Source organism: Aotus nancymaae, unplaced genomic scaffold, assembly GCF_030222135.1.
Source record: "Aotus nancymaae isolate 86718 unplaced genomic scaffold, 86718_ANA_hifiasm-v0.15.2.pri h1tg000039l, whole genome shotgun sequence".
NCBI lineage: Eukaryota > Metazoa > Chordata > Mammalia > Primates > Aotidae > Aotus > Aotus nancymaae.
The window spans coordinates 6,583,282-6,596,473 of record NW_026988453.1 but is presented as its reverse complement, the minus strand read 5'-3'; positions in this window follow the sequence as shown (position 1 = coordinate 6,596,473).

The window sequence follows — 13,192 nt, the reverse complement described above, 5'->3', positions numbered from 1 at the left end:
ACCATAAATGAGAAAACCAAAGGCAAAACTACGTACTATCTTGAGGATGTCTGTTCAAAGCAATTGTCCTCCACCTTATACGGATTCTGTTGAATCCTGGAGCAGATTAGAAACAGAACAGGTAGTATTGAAGGCAGTCCATTGGTGCTCTCTTTAAAACCAAGCCGGCAAACTCTTGCCTTGAAACTAACATAGCACAAGCAATTTAAGAGAAGGGAAATCCGTGTAGCCTGATGTCATTTTTTTCTTATTAACAGTCTCAAAGTCCCTTGTGAAGGAAGGGAACATCCAAACAGCAGCCAGGGACATTCTTAGGAAGGACAACGGAAGCCACAGCGCTGCTTCTGCTGTGGGGTCTACATGCCTTAAACTGAGCAAAGAATTTGACTTGATGGGCTGGACTCTGCCTCAAAAATGAACTAAAACAAAACAAGACTTGAAGTCAGCATTTTGGAAAGGGGGAAAAATCACTGTCTGCCTTGTTGTCTCACAAACATAGAAACGAAACACTAATGAAGGCTACCAATCTGGCAGAAATCTAAGGAATTAGAGGAAAAGGAACAAAAATAAAAGGACACCAGACTTCCAGTTTCTCAAGCCAGATGTGACCCTGGAAACTGCTGTGATGAGGGAGAAAAACAGCTGTTGACTATGTCACGTGATGATTCAGTGATACAATTATTTCATCATCAAAAGAGGCTTTCATAACTCACCCTTAGGAGGAAGAATAAAAATAGAAAAGAGGAAGGAGGAGCTCGATTTCAGCACTAATCTGATTCATTCACTTTAAAAGGCCCAGGCTTGTGGCCTGAACTGGTAATGGAATCTAGCTATTAAAAATGGTTCTAGCTGGTGACGGAATTTTAAGAAATGTTGATGTTGGCAAAGTGGATTGCTCTATTTAGCAAAGTATTTTCAGCTATGGTGGTCCATTAAAACACAAAGAAAAAGAACAAAAGAAACAAAAATCTACCGGATAGAGTTTGCATGAAATCCGCAATTCTGCGGTTTCAAAGTAGCAGCAATACACTTGCAAATCAATGCTGGAAACTTGCATTTTTTTCTGAGTCTTTTGTGGAATGGAGTGCTGGGAAGGGACTTCCTGCTCTTTTATGGGTGGATCCAGTGAAATGATTGCTGATCCTGACGCGAGGCCCATGGTTTCAATAATCCAGCATTCTCCCAGCTGTGTCCGCCTCTCCTTCTTTCTCGTTGGCCTACGAACAGGCTACAGAAAGTGCTGTCTGGGCTACATGCTTAGATGGTCCCATCCTAAATACAGCTTTCCATTGACTGGGGTCCCTTTCTAGTTACGGCTCTAGCAATCAGCTCTTCTTCCCAGACAAGTTGTTTGGGAGAAAAGGCTACATGCTACCCTGCTAGAACTGCCACACAAAATACAGGATGCCTACTTGAACTTTAATGTCAGATAAATGACAAATAATTACTTTAGTTTATGTATGTCCCATGCAATATTTGGGACACACTTATTATACTGAAAATTTATTCCTTGTTTGTCTGAAATTCAAATATCAGATGAGTTCAGATTGAACATCCTGTATTTTGATTTGCTAAATCTGACAGTCTGACTTCTAGTATCCCTTCCTCACTTTCTACTTGTTGCTCAGCCATGGAAACCTGGTTTTTGCCTCCTCCTCTCACTGATACTGCTCTCCCCAGGTTCCCCAAGGACCTCTTAAGGATCAAATTCACAGGGCACATTTCCGCGCTCCATAACGGGCCTCTGTGGAAGACTCTGCAGGCACCACTGGCGTCCCCTCTGTCCTGGTGAAGCTGTCTTCCCTTTTGGCTTCCATGACTCACTGCACTGCTTGCGTTCAGCTTTCTCTGACAGTTCCTTCCCTGTTTCCTTCATGAACTGCGCTTCTTAAGCCACCTCTTACATGGTCAGTGCTACCCAGGGCTCTGGCCTTTGGCCTTGGGCACTCTCTTTACGCCGAGCTGGATTTGCTGCCATATTTCTCTCCCTGCTCAGCCCCACTGGCCTCAGCTGCCCTGAGCAGCTCTGGCCTCCTCATCCATCATGCTGGCTGCAGGGCACCAGCATATGTCTCTCAGAGAAACCTTTCTGCCCTAGGCCTCCCAGGAGAAGGGCTCAGCTATCAGAGAAGAGGGTCATTTTCAAAAGGGTCAGAACACAGGACCCTCCAAGATTGATGGGCTATAAATTACGGGTGTCAAATCCGTCAGTCCTGGTGCTCAGAGAGGGTGTCCCTCCCTTCCATCCCTGAGTTGGCCTCTTCTCTCCAGCATCCCTATAGCATGTGCTCATTAGCTGTGTTCCTGTATTGCCTTTTTTTTTTTTTTCTTGAGATGGAGTCTCGCTCTGTCGCCAGGCTGGAGTACAATGGCGCGATCTCAGCTCATTGCAACCTCCGCCTCCCGGGTTCAAGCGATTCTCCTACCTCAGCCTCCCGAGGAGCTGAGACTGCAAGCGTGCTCCACCACACCCAGCTAATTTTCGTATTTTTAGTAGAGATAGGGTTTCACCATGTTGTCCAGAATGATCTCGATCCCTTTACCTCGTGGTCCTCCCACTTCAGCCTCCCAAAGTGCTGGGATTACAGGTGTGAGCCACCGCGCCCAGCCCATTTGTTGTCTTTTTTTATGATCATTATTTCTATGCACACAGATACATGTACACGCACATGCACATCCCATCTGGCTGGAAGCTCTCTGAAACCTCCTCCATTGCACCGTGCCCTGCTAGAGGGCGAGGACTGAAATGGCCTGGGGGGTGTGTTTGGTACACAGATGTGACTATAAGGATTGTGCCGGACACGACCATCTTAACTGACGTGGAAAAAGTGTCCAATAAAGTCCAACATCCTTTCTTGATAAACACTCACGATAGTTTAGGGATAGAAGAAAAGTTCTTCAACGTAATAAAGACCACGTAAGAAAAATCCACAGCTAACATTTTAATCAATGGGGGAAAACTGAACGCTTTTCCTCTAGGATCTAGAACAAGGCAAGGAGGCCCGCTGTCTCCCCTTCTATTCACCATAGTACTGGGAGTACTTGCAAGAGCAATTAGATAAGAAAAGAAAGTAAAAAGCAGCCAAATTGGAAAGAAAGAAACAAATGTATCTTTATTTTCAGATGTCATGATCCTATATGTAAAAAACCCCAAAGATTTTTTTTTTAGACCTGTCAGAACTTATAAATGAATTCAGCAAATTTCCAGGTTACAAAATCGACATACAAAAATCAGTAGCATTTTGAAGATTTAGAAGAGGTTACTTATGTATTTTATCAGAAAGTAAGAGCTCATGAACTATGCAAAAACCCGTGATGCTTGTAGCTTCAGTGAAACTTCAGTTTCCATGAATTGTTATAAAAAGTCAAACAAGGCTGGGTGCGGGTGGCTTACACAAGTAATCCCTGAACTTTGGGAGGCCAAGGCGGGTGGATCATCTGAGGTCAGGAGTTCGAGACCAGCCTGGCCAACATGATGAAACCCCATCTCTATTAAAACTACAAAAATTAGCTGGATGTGGTGGCACGTGACTGTAGTCTCAGCTACTTGGGAGACTGCAGCAGGAGAATCGTTTGAACCAGGGAGGTGGAGGTTCAGTGAGCCGAGATCACACCACTGCACTCCAGCCTGGGTGACAGAATGAGACTCTGTCTCAAACAAACAAACAAATGCACATACACAACCATTTTTACCCCCGCTTTTTTTTTGAGACTGAGTCTTGCTGTCTCACCCAGGCTGGAGTGCCGTGGCATGATCTCAGATTACTGCAACCTCTACCTCCTGGGTTCAAGCGATTCTCCTGCCTCAGCCTCCAGAGTATCTGGGACTACAGGCGTGTGTTACCAATGCCTGGCTAACTTTTGTATTTTTAGTAGAGATGAAGTTTCACCATGTTGCTCAGGCTGATCTTGAACTACTGTCCTCAAGTGATCCGCCCACCTTGGCCTCCCAGAGTGCTGGGATTACAGGTGTGAGCCACCACTCCCGGCTGGTTTTTACCCAATTTTAAAGCTGTAAATGCTTTTGTACAGAATATTTTGGCAGCGATCTCAGAAGTTGTTCATGTTAATTTGCTAGAAGGAGATACAGAATGCCAGGCTAGATTCAAAACCCCTGAGGATCTCAAGCGGTAATAAATACGCTTACAGAAATTAAAAAGAAACACTGCTGGAAACTCAAGGGCTTTTCTGGTGATTACAGACAAGATACCGGCAGAAGGTTTTTGTTGATAGATAGGTCAAAAGTAATTATCTAGGGAAAAGAAAGAGGTACTAAAAAGTTAATCAATAAAGCCAAAAAGATTAAACTGGTAAAGACTCAACCAGCAAGTAAACACATTACATTTTCAGAATATGACTGAAAACAAATTACAGTTCACCTCTTAATACTTCACTGGGTCCTTGAGCTGTTCTTAGGAATCCATTTTTATTTTGGTAGCACTGTATAATAAATGTTTTCCTAAAACCTACAGTTAATTTAAAAAATATCTTTGTTCCTCAACTTGAATGACATAAGTACATTGCATACCTCAATTTTTCATTAAACATTTTATTTGTTGAAATTATCTTATGTAAGTCAACCTCAGGTGATTTAGAAAATAAATGTATTTCGAACATTTTTTAAAATCAGCAGCCTTTTTTTTGTTTTTTGTTTTTTTTTGAGACTGAGTGTCACCCTGTCTCCCAGGCTGGAGTGCAGTGTCACAATCTCGGCTCACTTGAACCTCTGCCTCGCAAGTTCAAGTGATTCTCCTGCCTCAGCCTCCCAAGTAGCTGGGATTACAGGCACGTGTCACCATGGCTGCTAATTTTTGTGTTTTTTGGTAGAGACGGGGTTTCACCATGTTGGCCAGGCCAGTCTTGAACTCCTGACCTCAGGTGATACACCCACCAAAGTGCTGGGATTACAGGAGTGAGCCACTATGCCTGGCCGCAATCAGTGGCATTTTTATACACAAATAATGACCTATCTGAAAAACAGATAAGAAACACAATTTTATTTGTGATAGCATCAAAAATAAAATAAAATACTTGGAAGAAGCAAATTTAACCAAGGAGATAAACGATCTCTATAAAGAATCAAAGAATGAAATTGAAAAAGATATAAACAAATGGAAAGATATTCTGTGCTCATGGATCAGAAGAAGTAATATTGTTAAAATGTCCCTATTACTCAAAGGAATATACAGACTCGACAGAATTCCTATCAAAATCCCAATGGCATTCTTCATAGAAATAGAAAAAAAATCCTCCAATTCATACAGAACCACAAAAGACCCCAAACAGCCAAAACAATTCTCAGAAAAAAATACAAATAGGAATCTTCCTGGATATTGGCCTTGGCAATGATTTTTTTCTTTTTTCTTTTTGGTAGAGACAGGGTCTCACTATGTTGCCCAAGCTGGTCTCGAACCTCTGGACTCAAGTGATCCTCCCGCCTCACATCCCAAAGTGCTGGGATTATAGGTATGAGCCACTACATCCAGCTGGCAATGATTTTTTGAAGATCACAGCAACTCTGGCTACAAAAGCAAAAATAAATAAATGGGGCTACATCAAACTGAAAAGCTTCTGCACAACAAAGGAAACAACAAAACAAAATAACAGCTTATGGACTGGGAAAAATTTTTGCAAAACATATATCTGACAAGGGGTTAATATTCAAAATGTATGAAGTACTCATACAACTCAATTATAGAAAAACAAATAACCTCATTTAAAAATGAGCAAAGGACCTGAATTGACACTTCTCCAAAGAAGGCATAAAAATGGGCAACAGGTATATATGTATGAAAAGGTGCTTGACATCATTACTCATCTGGAAAATGTGAATCAAAACCACTGTGAGGTATCATTTTGGACCCTTTAGGATAGCTATTATCAAAAAGTCAAAAGATAACAATAGTGGGGGTGTGGAGAAAAGGGACGTCTTGTACACTGTTGGTGGGAGTGTCGATTTGGTGCAGCCATCATGGAAAACAGTATGGAGATTTCTAAAGAAATGGAAAACAAAACTACCACAAGACCGGCAATCTCTGTTCTGCGAATATACCCGCCCAAAATGAAATGACCACCTTTATACTGCACTCCTATGTTCATTGCAGTATTCCTCACAATAGCCAAGATACGGAACCACCCACGTGTCGATGGAGGAATGGATTTTGAAAGCTGTGGCATGTGTATACAATGGAATATTATTCAGCCTTTTAAAAGAAGGTCCTGTCATTTGGCACAACACGGATTAACCTCAGTGAAATGAGTTAGACAGGAAAAAAAAGTAGTTCACGATGTTATTTACATGTGGAATCTAAAAACAAAGTCAAATGTGCAGACGCAGGTAACAGAACAGCGGTTATTGGGGTGGCAGCAGGTGGGGGAGGAGTGGAAGGAAGAAATGGGGAGATGTAGGTCAGAGGATAAGTAACAGGTGTGTAGGTGAGCAAGTGGAGAGATCTAATGTACGCCATGACAGCTGTAGGTCATAAAATTGCCCTGTACTTGGGATTCCTGCTAAAAGAATAGATTTTAGCTGCTCTTGCCACAGAAACAACAAAAATGGGTAACTTTGGAGGGAGATGACAGAGGTGTTTGCTTCGCTATAGTAAACATTTTACGATCTATGTGTATCCCATAACGTCATGTTGTATACCTTAAATATACACAATAAGTTTTAAAATAAATAAAGAGGGCCAGGAGTGGTGGCTCACGCCTGTAATACCAGCACTTTGGGAGGTCAAGGTGGGCAGATCACCTGAGATCAGGGGTTTGAGACCAGCCTGGCCAACATGGTGAAACCTTCATCTCTCCAAAAGCAGAAAAATTAGCCAGGCATGATGGCGGGGGCCTGTAATCCCAGCTACTCAGGAAGCTAAGACAGAAGAATCACTCGAACCTAGGAGGCAGAGGTTGCAGTGAGCCAAGATTGTGCCACTGCACTCCAGCCTGGGTGAGAGGGAGAGACTCCACCTCAAAACGGACAAACAAACAAACAAAAAATAGAGATGAAGTCAGAGAATTCATAGAAGTAACTGATCATGAGTGGCCTTTCCAGCCACATTTGGCATCCAATCAAACCTTGACAGGCATGCAAAGAGGCAGGAAAATATGACCCAAGGCCAGGCATGGTGGTTCACGCCTGTAATCCCAGGACTTTGGGAGGCCAAGGCGGGTGGATTGCTTGAGCTGAGAAATTCAAGACCAGCCTGGACAACGTGGTGAAACACTGTTTCTAGAAAAAAAAAAAAAAATTAGCTGGGCGTGGTGGCACACACCTGTAGTCCCAGCTACTTGGGATGTTGAGGTGGGAGAATCACTTGAACCCAGGAGGCAGAGGTTACAGTGAGCTGAGATCATGCCACTGCACCCCAGCCTGGTGACAGAGCAAGACCCTGTCTCAAAACAAAACAAAAAAGAAAATATGACCCAGAATAAGAAAAATCAATTGATTGAAACAGAATGACACGGATGCTAGAATTATGTGGAGCAGAATATTAAAAAGTGATGAGAAATATACTCCATGTGTTCACAAAGGCAGAAGAATGCATGAGCATGATAAGGAGAGATCTGGAGGACATAAAAGAAAAGACCGAATTGAAACTTACAGATGAAGAAATACTGGCTGAGATGAACAGCATCTTAGACACTCCAGAAGAAAAGACTAGAAAACTCGCGGGTAAACCAGTAGAAACAATTCAAAATGTAACGCCAAGAAGTCTGGAAAACAGAAATCAACAAAGCATCGGGAAGCCGAGGGGCAGCATCAGGCTGCCTAATCTACATGCCGTCAGAGTCCGGGAGAGGGAGCAGAAAAAGCATTTAAAGAAAGAACGACTAAAACTTCTCTGAATTTGACAAAACTATAAACCTGCAGATCCAAGGAGCTCAATGAACCCCCAAGCAGAAAAAATAACATGAAGAAAACTACATCAAGACACATCATAATCCAATTTTTAAAGCTGGCGTTAAAGAAACGTCCAAAAGCAACGAGAGAAAACCAACAGCAGAACTTTAAGAAGCGTTAAAGGAAGTTTCTTTTGTACAAAAGGAAAATGATGCCAAATGGACATTTGGATTTATACCAAAAAATAAAGAAATTTCTGGAAATGGTAAATAGGTAAAGATTTTTTTAATTTAATTTAAGTATCCATAAGAGATAACTTATTGTTTAAGGCAAAAATAACAGTGATGCATTGTGAGGTTTACAACATGTGTAGAAACAAAACGTAGGGCAACAAAGCACAAAACCTGGGAGAGAAGAAACATGAATCTACTATTGTAAGAAGCTTATATTTTACACGAAGTGGTGAAATGTTACTTGAAAGTAGACTGTAGGCCGGTTGTGGTGGCTCACGCCTGTAATCCCAGCACTTTGGGAGGCCGAGGCAGGCAGATCACTTGAGGTCAGAAGTTGGAGACCAGCCTGGCCAACATGGTAAAACCTTGTCTCTACCTAAAAATACAAAAATTAGCTGGGCATAGTGGTGGGTGCCTGTAATCCCAGCTACTCAGGAGGCTGAGGCTGGAGCATTACTTGAACCCAGGAGGTGGAGGAGGTGGAGGTTGTAGTGAGCTGAGATCAGGCCATTGCACTCCAGCCTAGGTGACAGAGGGAGACTCCATCTCAAAAGAAAGAAAGAGAGAAGGAAAGAGAGAGAGAGAAAGAAAGAAAGAGAAAGTAAACTGTATAGGTTAAAGATGTGTACTATAAACTCTAAAGCAACAAAGAGGTATTACTAATATACTAATAAAGAAGATAAAGGGCCGGGTATGGTGGCTCAAGCTTGTAATCCCAGCACCTTGGGAGGCCGAGGCGGGTGGATCATCTGAGGTCAAGAGTTTGAGATCACCCTGACCAATGTGATGAAACCCCGTCTGTCCTAAAAATACAAAAGTAAGCTGGGCGTGATGGCATGCACCTGTAGTTCCAGCTACTCGGGAGGCTGAGACAGGAGAATTGCTTGAACCCGGGAGGTGAAAGTTGCAGTGAGTCAAGATTGCACCATCGCACTCCAGCCTGGGCAACAAGAGCAAAAATTTCATCTCCAAAAAAAAAAATAGATAAAGTAGAATCTTAGAAATTATTGACCAATAAGAAGACACAAAAAAGGAAAAAGGAAATTAAGAAAAGATGGAATAAATAGGAAACAACCCAACTATATTAATAATCATATAAAATGTAATTAGTGTTAACACTCTAATCAAAAGGCACAGATTGTCAGATTGGACTTTTTTTTTTGAGATGGACTCTTCCCTCTGTCTCCCAGGCTGGAGTGCAGTGGTGAGATCTTTGCCCACTGCAACCTCTGCCTCCCAGGTTCCAGTTATTCTCCAGCCTCAGCCTCCCAAGTAGCTGGGATTACAGATGTGTGCCACCACACCCAGCTAATTTTTTGTATTTTTAATAGAGCTAGGGATTCACCATGTTAGACAGGCTGGTTTCGAACTCCTGACCTCAAGTGATCTGCCCACCTTGTTCCCCCAAAGTGCTGGGATTACATGCATGAGCCACTGCGTCTGGCTGACTGGAATTTTTTTTTAAAAAGCAAGACCCAATTATTTTCTGTCTCTAAGATACCTAAGTTAAATATAAAGGCAAAGACAAACCTGGGTATAGTGTCTTGAGCCTGTAGTCTCTGCTACTCAGGAGGCTGAGGCAGGAGGATTCCTTAAGCCCAGGAGTTCAAGGCCAGTCTGAGCAACATAGTGAGATCTTCAACTCCTAAACAAATAAATAAAATAAAAACAAAGGCAGGTTAAAAGTAAAAGGATAGAAATGATATACCATACTAATACTAATCAAAGGAAAGCTGTAATGACTACTCTAGTATCAGACGAAGTAGATTTCAGAACAAGAGATAGCATCAGGAAATAACAAGAGTCATTTCATGACGATAAAGGTGCCAATTCTTCAAGATGGTATAATAATCCAAAAATATTTATGCACTTAATACCATAGCTTCAAAATACATAAAGGAAAATCTGATAGAAATACAAGAAAAAAAATAGAAAAACCCACAGTTATAGTTGGGGATTTCATCATTCTGATTTCAATAATTGATAGAATAATTAGACAGAAAATAGCAAGGATATCATATACTTGAGAAACCCTACTAACCAATTGGACCTGACTGACATTTTGAGAAAACTCTGCCATGTAGCAACAGAATGCATATTTTTTTTCTAGTTCCCATGAAACACTTACTAAGATAGACCATCTGGGCCATAAAGTGAGCCACAATAAATTTTAAATGATTCGAATACGTCAATAAATTGTAAATGATTCAAATATGCAAAATATATTCTCTGTTCACAAGAGAATTTAGTTAGGTAATAGTAGAAAGATATCTGAAAAATTCCCAAGTATTTGGAAACTAAGCAACACACTTTTTAAAAAGCCATATGTCAAAGAAAAACTCATAGGGGAAATTAGAAAACACTTTAATCTGAACAAAATATAACATATAAAATTACATAGGGTGTAGCTACAGGGTGTTTAGAGGAAAATTTGTAGCATTAAACGTTAATATTAGAGAAGTAAAATCAGATTTAATTTCAATTACCTCAGTTTCTACTCTGCAGAATTATGAAAAAGTACAAATAAAACTTAAAGCCTAAAAAAGGAAATAAAGATAAGAGCAGAAAATAATGAAACTTTTAAAAATAGAGAAAAATTAATGGAGCCAAAAGCTAATTCCTGGAGAAAATGAATAAAATAGATAAATCTCTAACCAGATTGACCAGGGAATAAACAGAGAAGACACAAATGATCAATATCAAGAGTGAGGAAGAGGGCAGCAGCATAGATCTTACAGACCTTAAAATGGCAATAAGGGAATATTGTGACAACTTTATGGCAATAAATTCAACAGTTTGGTCTTAGCCAATGCAATAAGACAAGAAAAAGAAATGAGAGGCATACAGATTGGAAAGAAAGTGTGGTGGTAAAACTGTCTTTATTTTCAGATGACATGATCTTCTATGTAGAAAATCCTAGAGAATCTACAAAAAAGACTACTAGAACTTATAAGTGAGTTCAACAAGATTGCTTGATAAAGGTGAAAACAAGTGTATTTCTATATACAAGCAATAAACAATTGGACATTAAAATATTTTAAATGCCATTTTAATGGTATCAAAAATAGAAGATAGAATAAATTTGATAAAATATGTGCAAGGATTTTACACTGAAAAGTATAAAACATTGTTGAAAAAACTCAAAGAGGACCTAAACAAATGGAGAAACAGTTCATGCTCCTGGATCCAAAGAGTCAAAACTGTTAAGTTATCAGTTCTCCCCATATTTACCTAATTAATGGAGCCAAAAGCTAATTCCTGGAAAAGATGAATAAATTTTACACAATCCCAATCAAAATCCCAGTAGTGTTTCTGTAGAAATTTGTATGGAAATGGAAAAGACCTAGAATAGTCAAAATAGTTGAGAAAAATAAGAACAAAGAAGACTTAGACTACCTAATTTCAAGATTAATTATCAAGCTACATTAAGCAAGGCAGTGTGGTATTTACATAAATATAGGCATTTAAATCAGTGGAGTGGAACCCAGAAATAGAGCCACATATACACGGCCAATTGATTTTCCAAAAAGGCACCTAAATGGCTGAATGAAGACAAGGAATCTTTTCAACAAATGGTGCTGGAACCATTGGATAATCAAATGCAAAAATTAAAAATTACTTCATATCATATACAGAATTATCTCAAAGTAGATCATAGACCTAAATATAATGGCTAATGTATAAATTTGTAGAATAAAACAAAAGAGAAAATCTTAGTGACCTTAGCTTAAGCAAACAGAAGCAACACAAACTATGAAGGAAAAAATTGGGTTGGGCATTGTGGCTTACACTTGTAATCTCAGCATTTTGGGAAACCAAATGGGAGGATTGCTTGAGACCAGGAGTTTGAGACTATCAAGGGCAACATATTGAGACTCAATCTCTACAAAAAAAAATTAGACAGGTGTGATGGTGCACACCTATAGTCCTGGCTACTTGGGAGACCGAGGCAGGAGAATCTCTTGAGCCCAAGAATTTGAGGTTACAGTGAGCCACTGTCACACCACTGACCTTAAAATAGGAATGTTATCCTGGATGATCTGAGTGGGCCCAAAGTCGTCACAAATAGCCTGAAAAGCAAAAGAAGAAGAAGAAACAGGAGGTCATACCACTGCACTCCAGCCTGGGTGACAGAGCAAGAACTTGTCTCTAAAAAAAAAATGAATAAAAATTTTTAATTTAAATATAAATACATTGGACATTATTGAAATTGGATTAGTCATCTATTGATGTTGTCAGAAATTACTACACACTTAGTGACATTTAAAAACCTCATAAATTTATTATCCTACAGGTCTATCGGTCAGAAGTATAACATCTATCTCCCTAGGCTTAAAGTTAAGGTGTTAGCAGGGCCAAATTCCTTTCTAGAGGCTATAGGGGACAATCTATGTCCTTGCCTTTTCCAGTTTCTATAGGCTTCCTACATTCCTTGGCTGTGACCCTCTTCCTCCCTCTTCAAAGCCAACAATGGCTAGTTGAGCCCTTTCCACATTGCATCATTCCGACCTCCTCTTCCTCCTTCTTCTTTTGCTTTTCAGGACATTTGTGACTACTTTGGGCCCACTCAGATCATCCAGAATAATCTCCCTATTTTAAGTTCAGCAGATTAACAATCTTAATTCCATCTGCGACCTTAATTCCTCTTTGCCATGAAAGGTAATATATTCACAGGTCCCAGGGATTCAGTTGTAGAAATCTTTGGGGCAGGGAATTATTCGTCAATAAGAAAGTTTAAAATTTCTGCTCTTCAAATGACATTGTTACAAAAATAAAAAGCAAGCCACAGACTAGGAGAAAAGATTTGCAAAACATAAGGTGAACAAAAGGCTTCTAACTAGAAAGTATAAAGAACCCTTACTCAGTAAGAAGACAAACAACCCAATTAAAAGATGGGGAAAGATTTGAAGAGACAATTCATCAAAGAAGATATATGGATGTCAAATAAGCACATGAGAAGATATTCAGTATCATCAGTCAATAGGCAAATGCATTTAAAATCACAAAGAGATACTGCTACACACCCCATAGAACGGATAAAATTGAAAAGACTGACCATATCAAGTGTTGGTGAGGATTTTAAACATCTGGAACTTTCATACATTCATGGCAGGTATAT